This window comes from Schistocerca piceifrons, chromosome 11 (genome assembly GCF_021461385.2).
Source record: "Schistocerca piceifrons isolate TAMUIC-IGC-003096 chromosome 11, iqSchPice1.1, whole genome shotgun sequence".
Classification (NCBI taxonomy): domain Eukaryota; kingdom Metazoa; phylum Arthropoda; class Insecta; order Orthoptera; family Acrididae; genus Schistocerca; species Schistocerca piceifrons.
In genome coordinates this window covers 81980740-82000649 of record NC_060148.1, presented here as the reverse complement: position 1 = coordinate 82000649, position 19910 = coordinate 81980740, and the positions used below count along the sequence as shown (strand labels likewise).

Genomic DNA, 19910 nt, shown 5'->3' with positions numbered 1-19910 from the left:
AGAAACCGTACAGCACCTGAGTTTGTTCTCTTGGTGATAAAAGAGATAGGTCAAGTGTTTTGGATAGCGAGAGTGGAAGCTGTCATCAAGGGAAATGGTGATCCGACACCATATTGAATTCCAGCATTACCGATGGAGGTCGCCACGAACTTGTAAGTCATTTTCAGGCAGGTGTCCTGATACTTTTGATCACATAACGTAACACTGTTCACTTTTGCCCGTATCATAAGTCGGTCTGCATCCGACTGCGTGTGTATAACTAATATGTTCCGAAATGCCGCGCATAAGAAGGGGTTTCCCAGTGGTCATACTTTGTTCTGTTGGTAATAAAAGAGATAGGTCAAGTGTTTCGGATAGCCTTAGGGACTGTTTCTGTACCCAACATTGGCCTCACCGCTAAATATCACTTAGAGGTGAGATCAACGTCTGTTCATAGTTCCCCTACCCAGCAACAGGCGGCAACAATTATCTGTAATTATATTGTAACAAATAAGTTCTCGGTCACAAATATTAAGTCAAAATTGACCTGGTTTCGACGCTACTATGAGCGTCGTCTTCAGAATTAGACTAACTGTACTAAAACATTAGGTATATAGTACATTAATAAAATTAAAGTTTGTACTGACTCGAAAAGATGCAGTACTTACAAGTCACATATGAAAAAAGATCTCGGCCGGAAGGCGACGTCATTAAGACTTGTCAGATGGCGAACCAGCTAAGGGCTGCTCGTACTGTGGACAGGGGTTGCAACAAGATCTTTTTTAATATGTGACTTGTAAGTACTGCATCTTTTCGAGTCAGTACAAACTTTAATTTTATTAATGTACTATATACCTACTGTTTTAGTACAGTTAATCTAATTCTGAAGACGACGCTCACAGTAACGTCGAAACCAGGTCAATTTGACTTAATATTTGTGACCGAGAGCTTATTTGTTACAATATAATTCTGATACGGTCACTGAACCTTAGCAGGTATGTTCAAAGTTTTAATTATCTGTAACCTTGTACGTTTTTGGATTAGCTAATTTTTTCGCACATGTCTTCAGTTGTCATGAAGAAAATAATGCATGACAGTTACGTTATATGGGCTGTCTGAAACGAGGCGAAAGACTCAAGAGGCAATTCGCACTTGGCAGAAGCCACTGTTTTCTAGGCATCTTTACGTGCTCACTGTACGCCGAGAGGCGATAGAGGGTATACTAGAGACAATCGCAGTAGATCCGCGCAAAGATTCGCCGGATTATCACTGTGAATTTCATTTCGCCACCGATCGAAGTTTGAAAAAACAAAAAATACCACTCGGAGAAACCGGATGAATTACACACCGTCAGCTTCGCTTGTCTGAAATATAAACAGACAATAAATGAAACAACAAGTTTACTGTTACCAGTCACCATTTTATTTTTTCCACGACGCGTTTCGAAGGTTTAAACCTCCATCATCGGGTGAATTTACATTAGTTAGTATTACATATGGGTGTATGTTGTGTTACGACATATTTGGAGGAACTTGTGGCACCGCCTAGTGGAGAAACAAGACACTATTTCAGAATATGGTTTTGGATAACTTTTGACAAAAAATTAAACTGATATTTAATGGTAAACTTTAATAAGTAAACTAGAGTACCTCCAGTGGTCACAGGTTCCTTTTTCTGTCGTAACACTTCACATGTATACTGCCACATTTGTAAACAAATATGGCGTCTGGAATCAGCTGGGTGCAAGGTTCGTACAGCAGAAGAGAAGACATAATCGCAAAGTGCAAAGAATATACATTGTAACAACATTATTACAGAATAATCGTTTATACCATTTGGAGGTGTTTGTTTTGAGGTGTCAAATATATGTGTGTGTACTTCAGGTGGTATATAAATGCAATTTTTTGTCAAAAGTTATCCAAAACCATATTCTGAAATAGTGTCTTGTTTCTCCACTAGGCGGTGCCACAAGTTCCTCCAAATGTCGTAACACAACATACACACATATGTAATACTAACTAATGTTATTCCACCCGATGATGGAGGTTTAAACCTTCGAAACGCGTCGTGAAAAAATAAAATGGTGACTGGTAACAGTAAACTTGTTGTTTCATTTAATGTCAGTAACAGTCACGGTAAAGCCTAACCTAAAAAGGTTCCCTTGTTAGTGCTGAAGGCCTAAATGGCTCTGAGCACTATGGGACTCAACTGCTGAGGTCATTAGTCCCCTAGAACTTAGAACTAGTTAAACCTAACTAACCTAAGGACATCACAAACATCCATGCCCGAGGCAGGATTCGAACCTGCGACCGTAGCGGTCTTGCGGTTCCAGACTGCAGCGCCTTTAACCGCACGGCCACTTCGGCCGGCTGAAGGCCTAAAACCGATCGATATTCATCGTGAGATTTGTACAGTTTACAGAGAAAACATTGTGAGTGATGGAATGGTAAGAAAGTAGGTGAGAGCATTTAAAGGTCGCCGCACAGATGTGCACGATGCACAACGGAGTGGGCGTCCTTCGGTCGTTAATGAAAGTTTGGTGCAGGAAGTGGACAGTAGGGTGAGAGAAAACAGACGCTTTACGACTTCCTCCTTGCGCGATGACTTTTTCTAATGTTTCTCGTAGTGTTTTGTACGGCATTGTGACCGAGCACTTGAATTACCGAAAATTGTGCGAAAATGTTGACGGATGTACACAATACCAAACGTTTAGACAGTGCATTGACTTTCCTTGAACGTTACCAAAACGACGGTGATGATTTCTTAAGCCAAATTGTTACGGGCGATGAAACGTGGGTGGCCTACGTCACACCAGAATCAAAGCAACAGTCCGTGGAAGTTGAGCAAGGGCATCGTTTTGCTGCAAGACAACGCCCGTCCGCATGTCGCGAATCGGACCAAAGATCTCATCACACCTTTTCAATGGAAAACTCTAGATCAGGCCCGATCTTGCGCCCAGTGACTGCCATCTGTTCCTGCACTTGAAGAAACACCTGGGCGGTCAGCGTCTTTAAGAAGATGACGGAGTCAAAACAGTGGTGATGCAGTGGTTAACAAGTCAGGCGGCAGACTTCTATGAGGAGGGTATTCAAAAACTGGTACAACGTTATGACAAGTGCCTCAGTATTGACGGAAATTACGTAGAAAATTAGATTAAGGTACAGGCTTTCATCTAGAAATAAAATTATTGAGATATCTTAGCACGTCTTTTTTTAATTTCAAAACGGTATTACTTAAAAAAATACGCCTCGTACCTACAAAATTATATCATTGTACGATGCATAGTTCAGGAAATATGACGTCATAAATATCGATATGCGTGAAAAACTCGCTTTTCTAAAAGGGAGCGGGGATTAGCGAGACTATAGTCTTGCACTGGGTCTCTGCTGGTACCGCGCTAAAAGGAGGGCCAACAGGTGGCGATTTCGCCTCCTTATAAGCAACCTCCTCCTTACAGGAACCATGGACCTTGCCGTTGGTGGGGAGGCTTGCGTGCCTCAGCGATACAGATAGCCGTACCGTAGGTACAACCACAACGGAGGGGTATCTGTTGAGAGGCCAGACAAACGTGTGGTTCCTGAAGAGGGGCAGCAGCCTTTTCAGTAGTTGCAGGGGCAACAGTCTGGATGATTGACTGATCTGGCCTTGTAACAATAACCAAAACGGCCTTGCTGTGCTGGTACTGCGAACGGCTGAAAGCAAGGGGAAACTACGGCCGTAATTTTTCCCGAGGGCATGCAGCTTTACTGTATGATTAAATGATGATGGCGTCCTCTTGGGTAAAATATTCCGGAGGTAAAATAGTCCCCCATTCGGATCTTCGGGCGGGGACTACTCAAGAGGACGTCGTTATCAGGAGAAAGAAAACTGGCGTTCTACGGATCGGAGCGTGGAATGTCAGATCCCTTAATCGGGCAGGTAGGTTAGAAAATTTAAAAAGGGAAGTGGATAGGTTAAAGTTAGATATAGTGGGAATTAGTGAAGTTCGGTGGCAGGAGGAATAAGACTTCTGGTCAGGTGACTACAGGGTTATAAACACAAAGTCAAATAGGGGTAATGCAGGAGTAGGTTTAATAATGAATAGGAAAATAGGAATGCGGGTAAGCTACTACAAACAGCATAGTGAACGCATTATTGTGGCCAAGATAGATACGAAGCCCACACCTACTACAGTAGTACAAGTTTATATGCCAACTAGCTCTGCAGATGACGAAGAAATTGAAGAAATGTATGATGAAATAAAAGAAATTATTCAGATAGTGAAGGGAGACGAAAATTTAATAGTCATGGGTGACTGGAATTCGAGTGTAGGAAAAGGGAGAGAAGGAAACGTAGTAGGTGAATATGGATTGGGGCTAAGAAATGAAAGAGGAAACCGCCTGGTAGAATTTTGCACAGAGCACAACTTAATCATAGCTAACACTTGGTTTAAGAATCATGATAGAAGGTTGTATACATGGAAGAACCCTGGAGATACTAAAAGGTATCAGATAGATTATATAATGGTAAGACAGAGATTTAGGAACCAGGTTTTAAATTGTAAGACATTTCCAGGGGCAGATGTGGACTTTGACCACAATGTATTGGTTATGACCTGTAGATTAAAACTGAAGAAACTGCAAAAAGGTGGGAATTTAAGGAGATGGGACCTGGATAAACTGAAAGAACCAGAGGTTGTACAGAGTTTCAGGGAGAGCATAAGGGAACAATTGAAAGGAATGGGGGAAAGAAATACAGTAGAAGAAGAATGGGTAGCTCTGAGGGATGAAGTAGTGAAGGCAGCAGACGATCAAGTAGGTAAAAAGAAGAGGGTTAGTAGAAATCCTTGGGTAACAGGAGAAATATTGAATTTAATTGATGAAAGGAGAAAATATAAAAATGCAGTAAATGAAGCAGGCAAAAAGGAATACAAACGTCTCAAAAATGAGATCGACAGGAAGTGCAAAATGGCTAAGCAGGGATGGCTAGAGGACAAATGTAAGGATGTAGAGGGTTATCTCACTAGGGGTAAGATAGATACTGCCTACAGGAAAATTAAAGAGACCTTTGGAGATAAGAGAACCACATGTATGAACATCAAGAGCTCAGATGGAAACCCAGTTCTAAGCAAAGAAGGGAAAGCAGAAAGGTGGAAGGAGTATATAGAGGGTCTATACAAGGGCGATGCACTTGAGGACAATATTATGGAAATGGAAGAGGATGTAGATGGAGATGAAATGGGAGATACGATACTGCGTGAAGAGTTTGACAGAGCACTGAAGGACCTGAGTCGAAACAAGGCCCCCGGAGTAGACAACATTCCATTGGAACTACTGACGGCCTTGGGAGAGCCAGTCCTGACAAAATTCTACCATCTGGTGAGCAAGATGTATGAAACAGGCGAAATACCCTCAGACTTCAAGAAGAATATAATAATTCCAATCCCAAAGAAAGCAGGTGTTGACAGATGTGAAAATTACCGAACAATCAGTTTAATAAGCCACAGCTGCAAAGTACTAACACGAATTCTTTACAGACGAATGGAAAAACTAGTAGAAGCCGACCTCGGGGAAGATCAGTTTGGATTCCGTAGAAATACTGGAACACGTGAGGCAATACTGACCTTACGACTTATCTTAGAAGAAAGATTAAGGAAAGGCAAACCTACGTTTCTAGCATTTGTAGACTTAGAGAAAGCTTTTGACAATGTTGACTGGAATACTGTCTTTCAAATTCTAAAGGTGGCAGGGGTAAAATACAGGGAGCGAAAGGCTATTTACAACTTGTACAGAAACCAGATGGCAGTTATAAGAGTTGAGGGAGATGAAAGGGAAGCAGTGGTTGGGAAGGGAGTAAGACAGGGTTGTAGCCTCTCCCCGATGTTATTCAATCTGTATATTGAGCAAGCAGTAAAGGAAACAAAAGAAAACTTTGGAGTAGGTATTAAAATCCATGGAGAAGAAATAAAAACTTTGAGGTTCGCCGATGACATAGTAATTCTGTCAGAGACAGCAAAGGACTTGGAAGAGCAGTTGAACGGAATGGATGGTGTCTTGAAGGGAGGATATAAGATGAACATCAACAAAAGCAAAACGAGCATAATGGAATGTAGTCTAGTTAAGTCGGGTGATGCTGAGGGGATTAGATTAGGAAATGAGACAGTTAAAGTAGTAAAGGAGTTTTGCTATTTGGGGAGCAAAATAACTGATGATGGTCGAAGTAGAGAGGATATAAAATGTAGACTGGCAATGGCAAGGAAAGCGTTTCTGAAGAAGAGAAATTTGTTAACATCGAGTATAGATTTAAGTGTCAGGAAGTTATTTCTGAAAGTATTTGTATGGAGTGTAGCCATATATGGAAGTGAAACATGGACGGTAAATAGTTTGGACAAGAAAAGAATAGAAGTTTTTGAAATGTGGTGCTACAGAAGGATGCTGAAGATTAGATGGGTAGATCACATAACTAATGAGGAAGTATTGAATAGGATTGGGAAGAAGAGAAGGCTGTCTCACAACTTGACCAGAAGAAGGGATCGGTTGGTAGGACATGTTCTGAGGCATCACCAATTTAGTATTGGAGGGCAGCGTGGAGGGTAAAAATCATAGGGGGAGACCAAGAGATGAATACACTAAGCAGATTCAGAAGGATGTAGGTTGCAGTAGGTACTGGGAGATGAAGAAGCTTGCACAGGATAGAGTAGCATGGAGAGTTGCATCAAACCAGTCTCAGGACTGAAGACCACAACAACAACAACAACATAAGCAACCTGTTCGTGAAACAACAGAAGTTATTTTCCTGAAAGTACTCCGTACTGGCGTGAAGCACTACAACGATTTCGCTCTAGATCAGTTGTTCCTAACCTTTGTTAGACCATTACCCCTGAGTGCAATCAGACGTTAGCTAGTACTCCAACCTCCCCCCCCCCCCTTCCCGTCGTCTGTTCGTCTGTTACCCCCCCCCCCCCCCCACATTATCACCAACTTTAGCATCTAACTGAACTGTAGAATCAAAGACTTTTGTTGGAACACTTTTATTTTTAAAATGATGAAAAATGTATGATATTTAGTTTCTGTGTATATGTGTGTGTGTTTTAGAATGAATTGCGAAGAACTTCGTGGTGCATCGCAAGGGCCACTCACAACTTCTTCTTAGAAAGTACAGCTAACTATCACAGTGTGGCTAGACACTTGTCACAAAACGCACTTCCCCAACATTATTCCTCTGCACTGCGGCACTTCCTTGACCTGCACTCTGCAGCTGCATTCAAAATCAAACAAGTTAAAATGTCGGCACTGTTCTTAAATTACTTGATTCCTGCACTCCTTCCTTCTGAACTGGCAGACATTGGACGACTCCAGGCTGTTACTGCTATGTCCCTGACCGCAGCCACTGATACACTACTGGCCATTAAAATTGCTACACCACGAAGATGACGTGCTACAGACGCGAAATTTAACCGACACGAAGAAGATGCTGTGATATGCAAATGATTACCTTTTCAGAGCATTCACACAAGGATGGCGGCGGTGGCGGCACCTACAGCGTGCTGACATGAGGAAAGTTTCCAACCGATTTCTCATACACAAACATCAGTTGGCCGGCGTTGCCGGTTGAAACGTTGTTATGATGACTCGTGTAAGGAGGAAAAATGCGTGCCATCACGTTTCAGACTTCGATAAAGGTCGGATTGTAGCCTATCGCGATTGCGCTGTATAGTATCGCGACACTGCTGCTCGTGTTGGTCGAGATCCAATGACTGTTACCAGAATATGGAATCGGTGGGTTCAGGAGGGTAATACGGAACGCCGTGCTGGATCCCAACGGCCTCGTATCACTAACAGTCGAGATGACAGGCATCTTATCCGCACGGCTGTAACGGATTGTGGTGCCACGTCTCGATCCCTGAGTCACCACATGGGAACGTTTGCAAGACAACAACTATCTGCACGAACAGTTCGACGACGTTTGCAGCAGCACGGACTATCAGCTCGGAGACAGTGGCTGCGGTTACCCTTGACGCTGCATCACAGACAGGAGCGCCTGCGATCGTGTACTGGATGACGAACCTGGCTGCACGAATGGCAAAACGTCATTTTTTCGAATGAATCCAGGTTCTGTTTACAGCATCGTGATGGTCGCATCCGTGTTTGGCGACGTCGCGGTGAACGCACATTGCAAGTGTGTATTAGTCACCGCCATACTGGCGCATCACCCGGCGTGATGGTTTGAGGTGCCATTGGTTACACGTATTGGTCCCCTCTTGTTCGCAATGACGGCACTTTGAACAGTGGACGTTACATTTCAGATGTGTTACGACCCGTAGCTCTGCCTTTCATTCGAGCCCTGCGAAACCCTACATTTCAGCAAGATAATGCACGACCACATGGTGCAGGTACTGTACGGGCCTTTCTGAATAGAAAAAATTTCGACTGCTACTCTGGCAGCACATTCTCCAGATCTCTCACCAATTGAAAACGTGTGGTCCATGGTGGCCGAGCAACTGGCTCGTCACAATACGCCAGTCACTACTCTTGGTGAACTGTGGTATCGTGTTGAAGCTGCACGGGCAGCTGTACCTGTACACGCCATCCGAGCTCTGTCTGACTGAATGCCCAGGCGTATCAAGGCAGTTATTACGGCCATAGGTGGTTGTTCTGGGTACTGATTTCTCAGCATCTATGCACCCAAATTGCGTGAAAATGTAATCACATGTCAGTTCTAGTGTAATATATTTGTCCAATGAGTATCCGTTTATCATCTGCATTTCTTCTTGGTGTAGCAATTTTAATGGCCAGTAGTGTAGTAATAGTAACAATAGTAGTAATAATACTGTGTACAGCACTACAGCAGCCCTTATGTAGTTACTGCTTTGTCGTGCTGTCAATTACTTCATTTACCTGTTTCGAAGCGAGTAATGAAGCAATTTCTATACTACTGCAGATATTATCTACTGCTTGGAGAAGACATTTTCGTGAGATATTTAGCATTTGTTACGTATATGTCTCACTTTTATCGTCAGTGATGTACAGGACGAAGCACAACATATGTAAGGAACCTGTAATCTTCACCCCATTAATACTACCAATGGAGAAGGACTAAATTTTGATAATTTGTATAATCAGTATTAGAGTCTCACAACATTTTGATAATAGTAAAAATCTTTTGAAAATAATTTAGTTTCGTGACTGAAACAGAATTGAATCGTTTAGTTTTTACCCCCTCTGAAAATTCCATTTTATCCCTCACGGGGTAATTACCGCCAGGTTGGGAAGCAGTAGTCTAGATGGACCTTCCGTAAGTAAGATGCAGCGCAGAAGTAGCGACTCGAAGTGGTAGCAGTTCAGTTCCGCATTCGATACAGAATCGAGCGATGAATAGGGCAGACGCATTTAGCAATCCTGTGTCCCCCCTCCCCACCCCCCTCCACCAACCAAGCACCGATATTATTCTTGGATCCGTACTCATATCTCAGACAATGAATGGAGAGAGGACGTGTTGGACAGACGGAGAACTTCCGGGCTTGTAATGCCGACAAGACTGATTCATGTGCGCTTACATCTGCGAAGGCTGGAACTTTGATTGTGGCAATTATTTACCGGGTGGTTATAATTAATCTTTCCCTATTTAAAACGCTATAACACGGAAACTAATTACCGTACGAGTACCAAATATGGTAGCCGGCCGGAGTAGCCATGCGGTTCTAGGCGCTACAGTCTGGAGCCGCGAGACCGCTACTGTCGCAGGTTCGAATCCTGCCTCGGGTATGGGTGTGTGTGATGTCCTTAGGTTATTTAGGTTTAAGCAGTTTTAAGTGCTACGGGACTGATGAGCTCAGAAGTTAAGTCCCATAGTGCTCAGAGCCATTTGAACCAATTACCAGGGGAACATTCACACATGTGCTGATCCGGAGTGCGGCATATTGAGAGAGGTAGCTAGCATACCTAGGGACACGCTTCGCTTTGCTGTGCTGAATGCAATCCTGCGCTTTCAGACTCTTCTGGACACTGATGGGCGCCATATTGGCCTCCTTTTGTAGCAGTAATGGTTGTTGTTGTTGTTGTGGCCTTCAGTCCAGAGACTGGTTTGATGCAGCTCTCCATGCTACTCTATCCTGTGCAAGCTTCTTCATCTCCCAGTACCTACTGCATCCTACATCCTTCTGAATCTGTCTTTTATCTCTTCATCGTCTGCATAGCTAGCTGGCATATAAACTTGTACTACTGTAGTAGGCGTGGGCTTCGTGTCTGTCTTGGCCACAATAATGCGTTCAGTATGCTGTTTGTAGTAGCTTACCCGTACTCCTATTTTCTTATTCATTATTAAACCTACTCCTGCATTATCCCTATTTGATTTTGTATTTATAGCCCAGTATTCACCTGACCAGAAGTCTTGTTCCTCCTGCCACCGAACTTCACTAATTCCCACTATATCTAACTTTAACCTATCCATTTCCCTTTTTAAATTTTCTAGCCGGTACCAGTAATGGTAACGATATGTAATGGTATAATGTACAGTACCAGAACATTAAAACCGTTTCAATTGGATTGATTCTGGGTTATTTTTCTTCCGCATGTCCTTGACATTAATGCTACCAAGTTTGATCCTCGTATGGTAATTAGTTTTCGTGCTGTAACGTGTTAAATAGGGAAAGTTTAATCATAACCACCTGGTATTTACAACTGTTCAAAAAATGGTTTAAATAGCTCTGAGCACTATGGGACTTAACTTCTGAGGTCATCAGTCCCCTAGAACTTAGAACTACTTAAACCTAACTAACCTAAGGACATCTATGCCCGAGGCAGGACTCGAAACTGCGACCGTAGCGGTCGCGAGGTTCCAGACTGTAGCACCTAGAACCGCTCGACCATCCCGGCCGGCTTACAACTGTTCCTCAAAAGTAGTCACTATCCCGATGTATTAGCTGGTGCCAGCGAAGTGGACATCGCAAGATACCCTTAGCAGAGTCAGTTGTGTTGATAGTTCGAGCAGAGTGTCTACTGCCCGAATAATCTCTGTAACAATTCTAAAGCGAAGCCCTTGAGGTGCGTCCATCTTAGGCCCAGGGAATGTGGTGGGTGGTACAGCAGATACCAGCCGCATCGAGTGAATAAATCATTAAGACTTGCGCCATATCCGCCCGAGCGTTGCTGTGCAAAATGACGGTCGCCGCTTCGTTCTGTAACCTTGTCGCAGACCTTGTTCCAAAAGTGGACATCTTACAGAAAGATTCGACGACAGTTTCTGCAGGAAGCGATAGTCATTTTGCGGGGCAATGATCAGGTTGTAAGCTGTCTTGCAGAGCATTTACGACGGGCGTGCAATAAGTAATGGAACACTTTTTATCTGAAAGCAGGTTGGTTTTTTCCTGAAGACAAGTTCGTTTTATCCACGATTTCCCACTCTTTTGGCTAAAACAAAACCCCATCCGAACAGGCCATGAAGGCGGAACGGTACCGACCGGCCGCCGTGTCATCCTCAGCCCACAGGTGTCACTGGATGCTGATATGGAAGGGCATGTGGCCAGCAAACCGCTCTGCCGGCCGTATGTCGGTTTCAGAGACCGGAGTCGCTACTTCTCTATCAAGTAGCTCCTCAGTTTGCCTCACAAGGGCTGAGTGCAACCCGCTTGCCAACAGCGCTGGGCAGACCGGATGGTCACCCATCCAAGTGCTAGCCCAGTCCGACAGCGCTTAACTTCGGTGATCTGACGGGAACCGGTGTTATCACTGCGGCAAGGCCGTTGGCTTCACTCTTTTGGCTACAGAACCCTTGTTTTTCAACATAATCTGCGGAGTCTTGTGCTGCAAGGAAGCAAGGGAGAGGATGGTGTTATGGGTGGCCAGTTCGGTCTTTCTACAACACAGATGCACAAGTGGATTAATACGGTTGTTTATGTACATGAACTGGAAATATTTACTTAACTTGGAGTCCACATTTTGTGGTACAAGCTCATGAGCCTTGCAGACTGATGTGATGTCAGTAATCTTGTTGTTACAAACTTTAGTTTGTCACTGCTAGTAAAGTGCAATTGTGGTTGAGATAAACTAGTCCCGCAGAAGACACTAATCTGGTCGCTAAGTACAGTCATAGCCTGTGACGAACTAAACCCACTGTGCGAGTAAACTGACAGACGCCAAATTGGATGACTGACTGACGCCCTCTGGTCAGCGGCAGCGGCCTAAATACAGGGTTATTACAAATGATTGAAGCGATTTCACAGCTCTACAATAACTTTATTATTTGAGATATTTTCACAATACTTTGCACACAGATACAAAAACTCAAAAAGTTTTTTTAGACATTCAAAAATGTTCGATATGTGCCCCTTTAGTGATTCGGCAGACATCAAGCCGATAATCAAGTTCCTCCCACACTCGGCGCAGCATGTCCCCATCAACGAGTTCGAAAGCATCGTTGATGCGAGCTCGCAGTTCTGGCACGTTTCTTGGTAGAGGAGGTTTAAACACTGAATCTTTCACATAACCCCACAGAAAGAAATCGCATGGGGTTAAGTCGGGAGAGCGTGGAGGCCGTGACATGAATTGCTGATCATGATCTCCACCACGACCGATCCATCGGTTTTCCAATCTCCTGTTTAAGAAATGCCGAACATCATGATGGAAGTGCGGTGGAGCACCATCCTGTTGAAAGACGATGTCGGCGCTGCCGGTCTCCAGTTGTGGCATGAGCCAGTTTTCCGCGGGCTACGCGTGAAACTTGCCCGCAAGCGTTCAACCGTTTCTTCGCTCACTGCAGGCCGACCCGTTGATTTCCCCTTACAGAGGCATCCAGAAGCTTTAAACTGCGCATACCATCGCCGAATGGAGTTAGCAGTTGGTGGATCTTTGTTGAACTTCGTCCTGAAGTGTCGTTGCACTGTTATGACTGACTAATGCGAGTGCATTTCAAGCACGACATACGCTTTCTCGGCTCCTGTCGCCATTTTGTCTCACTGCGCTCTCGAGCGCTCTGGCGGCAGAAACCTGAAGTGCAGCTCCAGCCGAACAAAACTTGATGAGTTTTTCTACGTATCTGTAGTGTGTCGTGACCATATGTCAATGAATGGAGCTACAGTGAATTTATGAAATCGCTTCAATCATTTGTAATAGCCGTGTACATGCTGTTGAGAGGGCGTTGGCGGCGTGTTGCTTGTTGGTGTGTCTCTGGCCTCTCCCGTGACAGGCGCGTTTTATCCAGCACCTACTAATTACCTTTGCCTACCAATGTGCTGGCGACAGGTTACGCCAGCACATAATCTCACTTCAGTACAATGGCCTTTGCCACCTTACTGTCAGGGCGTGTAGTCCCGCATGGTACCACTCTACTGGTCAATGTCGGAGCCAACGTATTGCCACATCAATAACTTCCCCATCACTCACATACAACTTCCTGCGGAATGCATCCCTCATTGGGCCAAACAGATGGAAGTCTGAAGACGTGAGATCTGGTCTGTAGGGTGAACAAGGAGGAACAGTCACAGTTTTGTGAGCTACTCTCGGCTATGCAGGCTAGTCATCCAGTTGAGCAACAAAGTGTTTGATTGTGATCCGTTGCTCACCTCGAGTGAGTGTGTCCACACATTCCAACACTGCTGGAGCAACAGCTGTGTGCGGCCGGTCGGCACCTGGGGGATTGGACATGTTTACGCGCCCTGATTGCGATGATGACAAACGCCTCGTCCAACGACTCGCCGTGCTTTTGTTGACTGACAGGCCTCTGAAAACATTCAGCAAGCGCCTACGAATATTCGGGATGCTCTGGTTTGCCTCCAACAGAACTTCAGTGACAACTCTCTGCTTGGCATGCGTCTCCATTAAAGACGCCATTTTGAAGGCCACATATACCGCTGCCATCTATTGGAAATTCATGATGTCCCAGCAATCATACGATTTGCTGTCAAATGTACAGTTTGGCTTTAGAGGTACTGGATGGGCTAAACAAAAGGTTTCCAACGCTTGGCGTATTTTTTGATTTAACTAAGGCATTTGATTGTGTTTTGTTCACAAAATATTGCTCCAGAAGTTGTACCATTACGGAATACGGGGAGTAGCTCACAACTGGTTCATCTCTTACATTAGCAACTGCCAGCAAAAGGTCATTATTCACAATGTTGATAACAACTGTGATGTTGGGTCTGAGTGGGGTGCTTTCGAGTGGGGGGTGCCCCAGGGATCAGTCTTGGGGCCACTCCTGTTACTTATTTATATAAATGTGTGTGTGTGAATCTAAGCTTACACACTACTTAACCTAAATTATCCTTATCACAAACACACACACCAATGCCCCAGGGACGACTCGAACCTCCGCCGGGACCAGCCCCACAGTCCATGACTGCAGCGCCCCAGACCGCTCGGCTAATCCCGCGCGGCTTATATAAATGATGTGCCCTCTAGTATTACGGGTGACTCTAAAATATTTCTGTTTGCTGATGACAGTGTGTGCAACATTGGCTCAGTTTCAAATAGTGCAGTACATGACCTCAGTTCATGGCTTGTAGAAAATAAACTATCGTTAAATCACAATAAGACTCAGTTTTTACAGTTTCTAACACACAATTGAACAAAACTTGAGATTTCAATTTCACAGAATGGGCATATGATTAGTGAAACAGAACAGTTCAAATTTCTAGGTTTTCAGATTAGTCTACTTTGCTTATTTTAATTTGCTTATGTCGTATGGTATTATATTTTGGGGTAACTCTTCCCATTCTACAAGGATATTTTTGGCTCAGAAACGGGCGGTTCGGGCAATAAGTAGTATTAAGCTCACGAACCTCTTATCGACCCCTGTTCACCAGTCTGGGTATTTTGGTTCAAATGGCTCTGAGCACTATGGGACTCAACTTCTGAGGTCATCAGTCCCCTAGAACTTAGACCCACTTAAACCTAACTAACCTAAGGACATGACACACATCCATGCCCGAGGCAGGATTCGAACCTGCGACCGTAGCAGTCGCGCAGTTCCATACTGATGCATCTAAAACCGCTCGGCCACCACGACCGGCGGATATTTTGACATTGGCCTCTCAATACTTATATTCCTTATTCTCAGTTCTTGTTACCAATATACCAATATTAGTTTATTCCGAACAATAAGCAGCTTTCACGCGCTTAATACTCGGCAGAAATCAAACCTGCATTTGGATCGGACTTCCTTGACTCTTGTGCAGAAAGGTGTGCAGTATACTGCTGCATCCATTTTCAATAAGCTGCCACTCGAATTCAAAAATCTTAGCAGTAAACCACGCGCTCTCAAAACGAAACTGAAGAGTTTGGTTCAAATGGTTCAAATGGCTCTGAGCACTATGGGACTCAACTGCTGAGGTCATTAGTCCCCTAGAACTTAGAACTAGTTAAACCTAACTAACCTAAGGACATCACAAACATACATGCCCGAGGCAGGATTCGAACCTGCGACAGTAGCGGTCTTGCGGTTCCAGACTGCAGCGCCTTTAACCGCACGGCCACTTTGGCCGGCTCTGAAGAGTTTCCTCATGGGTCTCTCCGAATGTTCTGTCGAGGAGTTCCTTGAAAAATTAAGCTCATTCTTATTGTATTGCTGATAGCGTTTACTTAAACTTATGGACTAACTTTTTTCAGGTTCATGAACATTTAATTTTATCTATTATTACTTTTATGTTGAAATTTCATGTACTGACACGTTCCATGGAGATTTGCTCCTCAATTTGGTGCTACGGAACTTGACGTGTAAATAAATTAAATGGTTCAAATGGCTCTGAGCACTATGCGACTTAACTTCTGAGGTCATCAGTCACCTAGAACTTAGAACTAATTAAACCTAACTAACGGAAGGACATCACACACATCCATGCCCGAGACAGGATTCGAACCTGCGTCCGTAGCGGTAGCCCGGCTCCAGACTGTAGCGCCTAGAACCGCACGGCCGCTCAGGCCGGCATAAATTAAATAAATAAACAAATTCCGCATTTTTTTTCCAACTGAACCTGGCCGAGAAAGAAATGTGTCACGTTAATTGGGCCAGCCGGAGTGGCCGAGACGTTCTAGGCGCTACAATCTGGAACCGCGCGACCGCTACGGTCGCAGGTTCGAATCCTGCCTCGGGCATGGATGTGTGTCATGTCGTTGGGTTAGTTAGGTTTAAGTAGTTGTAAGTTCTAGGGGACTGATGACGTCAGAAGTTGAAGTCCCATAGTGCTCAGAGCCATTTTTTAGTCACGTTAATTAGTGAACGGCCCTCGCAGAATGAAGAGATACGGTTTTAAAGTCCTGGGGAGACATCCCGCGGCGGCTGTTGACACGGGATGGCAGTCAGTGTCGGTGACGGATGGAGCACCTGTCACCGATTGGCCAACGGGGGATCAGCGCAGAGTCACGCTACGCCACTTCGGGCCGCGTCCGCGCAGACAAAGGGGAAAGCGGCGCCGGTTTCGCCGACGCCAGGAAGCACCGCTTCCGACGCGTTTCACAGCGCCTCGCGGAGCTGACTGCGTACCCCGGTCCAGCCGCTCCTTTCCAGCTCCACGACATTCCAGCTAAGGTTTAGCCATCTCTGACAAAACTCACACGCGCAACCCGAGCAGGACGTGCCTAATACAGGGTGTCCCAGCTATCTTGTCCACCCAAAATATCTCTGGAACAATAACAGCTATTGGAAAACGACTTTCACCGGTATCAATGTAGGGCAGGGGGCCTATGAATGTACATATTTGGAAACATTCTAAAACGAAAGCATATGTGTTTTTTAACACAAACTTGTGCTTTTTAAATGGACGTCCTATATTTTTTCTTCAGCAATCCATAGGATGACAAAGCACATACACAATGGCGTTGCCCGCATCTCGTGGTCGTGCGGTAGCGTTCTCGCTTCCCACGCCTGGGTTCTCGGGTTCGATTCCCGGGGGGCTCAGGGATTTTCTCTGCCTCGTGATGGCTGGGTGTTGTGTCATGTCCTTAGGTTAGTTAGGTTTAAGTAGTTCTAAGTTCTAGAGGACTGATGACCATGGATGTTAAGTCCCATAGTGCTCAGAGCCATTTGAACCATTTGAACCAATGGCGTTGATTGCATCGCAATATTCCCATTACATCCCGAGATATTGAGACGCGAAGTTGACGCTTGAAACACCCGACATGCGCTGCTAGCTCACGTCCTGAGGCTCAGGCGTGAACCCCATGCTGCCCGTAATCGCGATGTGATTGACATGCGTAGTCACACCTCCATACTTATCAAGAGGTCCGAAACAACGGTAAAACTTTTAGTCCACTTGCTCGTTTCACTAAAACTATCAACATGAATTTTACTATTACGAGTGAATGATTAACTGTCACTTGCGCTAGATCTACAGTAAAGTAAAGTTTTAACGTTGAACGGCATTACCTTTTTAGTAACGGATTAATGATAAGCGAAGTTAACTTTGTGACTAACGTTGCGGTACACAGATATAATACAGAACCGCATCACCCCTAGCCTATGGGATAAATACCTGCTGGAGTGTACGACGTTAATGCAGGATGGCAGCAGACCGTATTATTCGTTTCGGACCTCTTGATAAGTATGGAAGTGTGATTACGCATGTCAATCACATCGCGATTACGGACAGCATGGGGCTCACGCCTGAGCCTCAGGACGTGAGCTAGCAGCGCATGTCGGGTGTTTCAAGCGTCAACTTCGCGTCTCAATATCTCGGGATGTAATGGGAATATTGCGGTGCAATCAACGCAATTGTGTATGTGCTTTGTCATGCTATGGATTGCTGAAGAAAAAATATAGGAGGTCCATTAAAAAAACATAAGTTTGTGTTAAAAAACACATATGCTTTCGTTTTAGAATGTTTCTAAATATGTACATTCATGGGCCCCAGCCCTACATTGATACCGGTGAAAGTCGTTTTGCAATAGCTGTTATTGTTCCAGAGATATTTTGGGTCGACAATATAGCTGGGCACCCTGTATATACAGGGCGTTACAAAAAGGTACGCCCAAACTTTCAGGAAACATTCCTCACACACAAAGAAAGAAAATATGTTATGTGGACATGTGTCCGGAAACTCTTACTTTCTATGTTGGAGCTCGTTTTATTACTTCTCTTCAAATCACATTAATCATGGAATGGAAATACACAGTAACAGAGCGTACCAGCGTGATTTCAAACACTTTGTTACAGGAAATGTTCAAAATGTCCACACTCCGTCGCACGGAATCCCTGATGCGCTGATGCAGCCCTGGAGAATGGCGTATTGTACCACAGCCGTCCACAATACGAGCACGAAGAGTCTCTACATTTGGTACCGGGGTTGCGTAGACAAGAGCTTTCAAATGCCCCCATAAATGAAAGAGGGTTGAGGTCAGGAGAGCGTGGAGGCCACGGAATTGGTCCGCATCTACCAATCCATCGGTCACCCAATCTGTTGTTGAGAAGCGTACGAACACTTGGACTGAAATGTGCAGGAGCTCCGTTGTGCATGAACCGCATGTTGTGTCGTACTTGTAAAGGCCCATCTTCCAGCAGCACAGGCAGAATATCCCGCATGAAATCATGATAACGTTCTCCATTGAGCGTAGGTGCAAGAAACTAAAATGACCTGTAACATGGAAATTAACCGTTTCCGGACATAGAAAGTAAGAGTTTCCGGACACATGTCCACATAACATCTTTTCTTTATTTGTGTGTGAGGAATGTTTCCTGAATGTTTGGCTGTACCTTTTTGTAACGCCCTATATATACAGGGGGAGTCACTTAACGTTACCGCTGGATATATTTCGTAAACCACATCAAATACTGACGAACCGATTCCACAGACCGAACGTGAGGAGAGGGGCTAGTGTAATTGATTAATACAAACCACAAAAAAAATGCACGGAAGTATGTTTTTTAACACAAACCTACGTTTTTTTAAATGGATCCCCGTTAGTTTTGTTAGCACATCTGAACATATAACCAAATACGTAATCAGTGCCGTTTGTTGCATTGTAAAATGTTAATTACATCCGGAGATATTGTAACCTAAAGTTGACGCTTGAGTACCACTCCTCCGCTGTTCGATCGTGTGTATCGGAGAGCACCGAATTACGTAGGGATCCAAAGGGAACGGTGATGGACCTTAGGTACAGAAGAGACTGGAACAGCACATTACGTCCACATGCTAACACCTTTTTATTGGTCTTTTTCACTGCCGCACATGTACATTACCACGAGGGGTGAGGTACACGTACACACGTGGTTTCCGTTTTCAATTACGGAGTGGAATAGAGTGTGTCCCGACATGTCAGGCCAATAGATGTTCAATGTGGTGGCCATCATTTGCTGCACACAATTGCAATCTCCGGCGTAATGAATGTCCTACACGCCGCAGTACATCTGGTGTAATGTCGCCGCAGGCTGCCACAATACGTTGTTTCATATCCTCTGGGGTTGTAGGCACATCGCGGTACACATTCTCCTTTAACGTACCCCACAGAAGGAAGTGTAAGATCAGGAGAACGGGCTGGCCAATTTATGCGTCCTCCACGTCCTATAAAACGCCCGTCGAACGTGTACCTCATCCCTCATGGTAATGTACATGTGCGTCAGAGAAAAAGACCAATAAAAAGGTGTTAGCATGTGTACGTAATGTGCTGTTCCAGTCTCTTCTGTACCTAAGGTCCATCACCGTTCCCTTTGGATCCCTACGTAATTCGGTGCTCTCCGATACACACGATCGAACAGCGGAGGAGTGGTACTCAAGCGTCAACTTTAGGTTACAATGTTTCCGGATGTAATTAACATTTTACAATGGAACAAACGGCACTGATTACGTATTTGTTTATATGTTCAGATGTGCTAACAAAACTAACGTGGTTCGATTTAAAGAAACGTAGGTTTGTGTTAAAAAACGTACTTCCGTGCATTTTTGTATGGTTTGTATTAAACAATTACACTAGCCCCTTTGCTCACGTTCGGTCTGTGGAATCGGTTCGTCAGTATTTGAGGTGGTT

The 19910-nt window shown here is 44.5% G+C and overlaps 1 protein-coding gene and 1 pseudogene across 1 annotated transcript in view; one reads left to right on the top strand and one right to left on the bottom strand.

The window, feature by feature from the left end:
- LOC124719724 overlaps positions 1 to 19910 on the top strand; it is a 141187-nt gene that overhangs the window by 112502 nt on the left and 8775 nt on the right. The gene's annotated exons all lie outside the window — the stretch shown is intronic.
- On the bottom strand, positions 11586 to 11703 carry LOC124720563 (annotated as a pseudogene).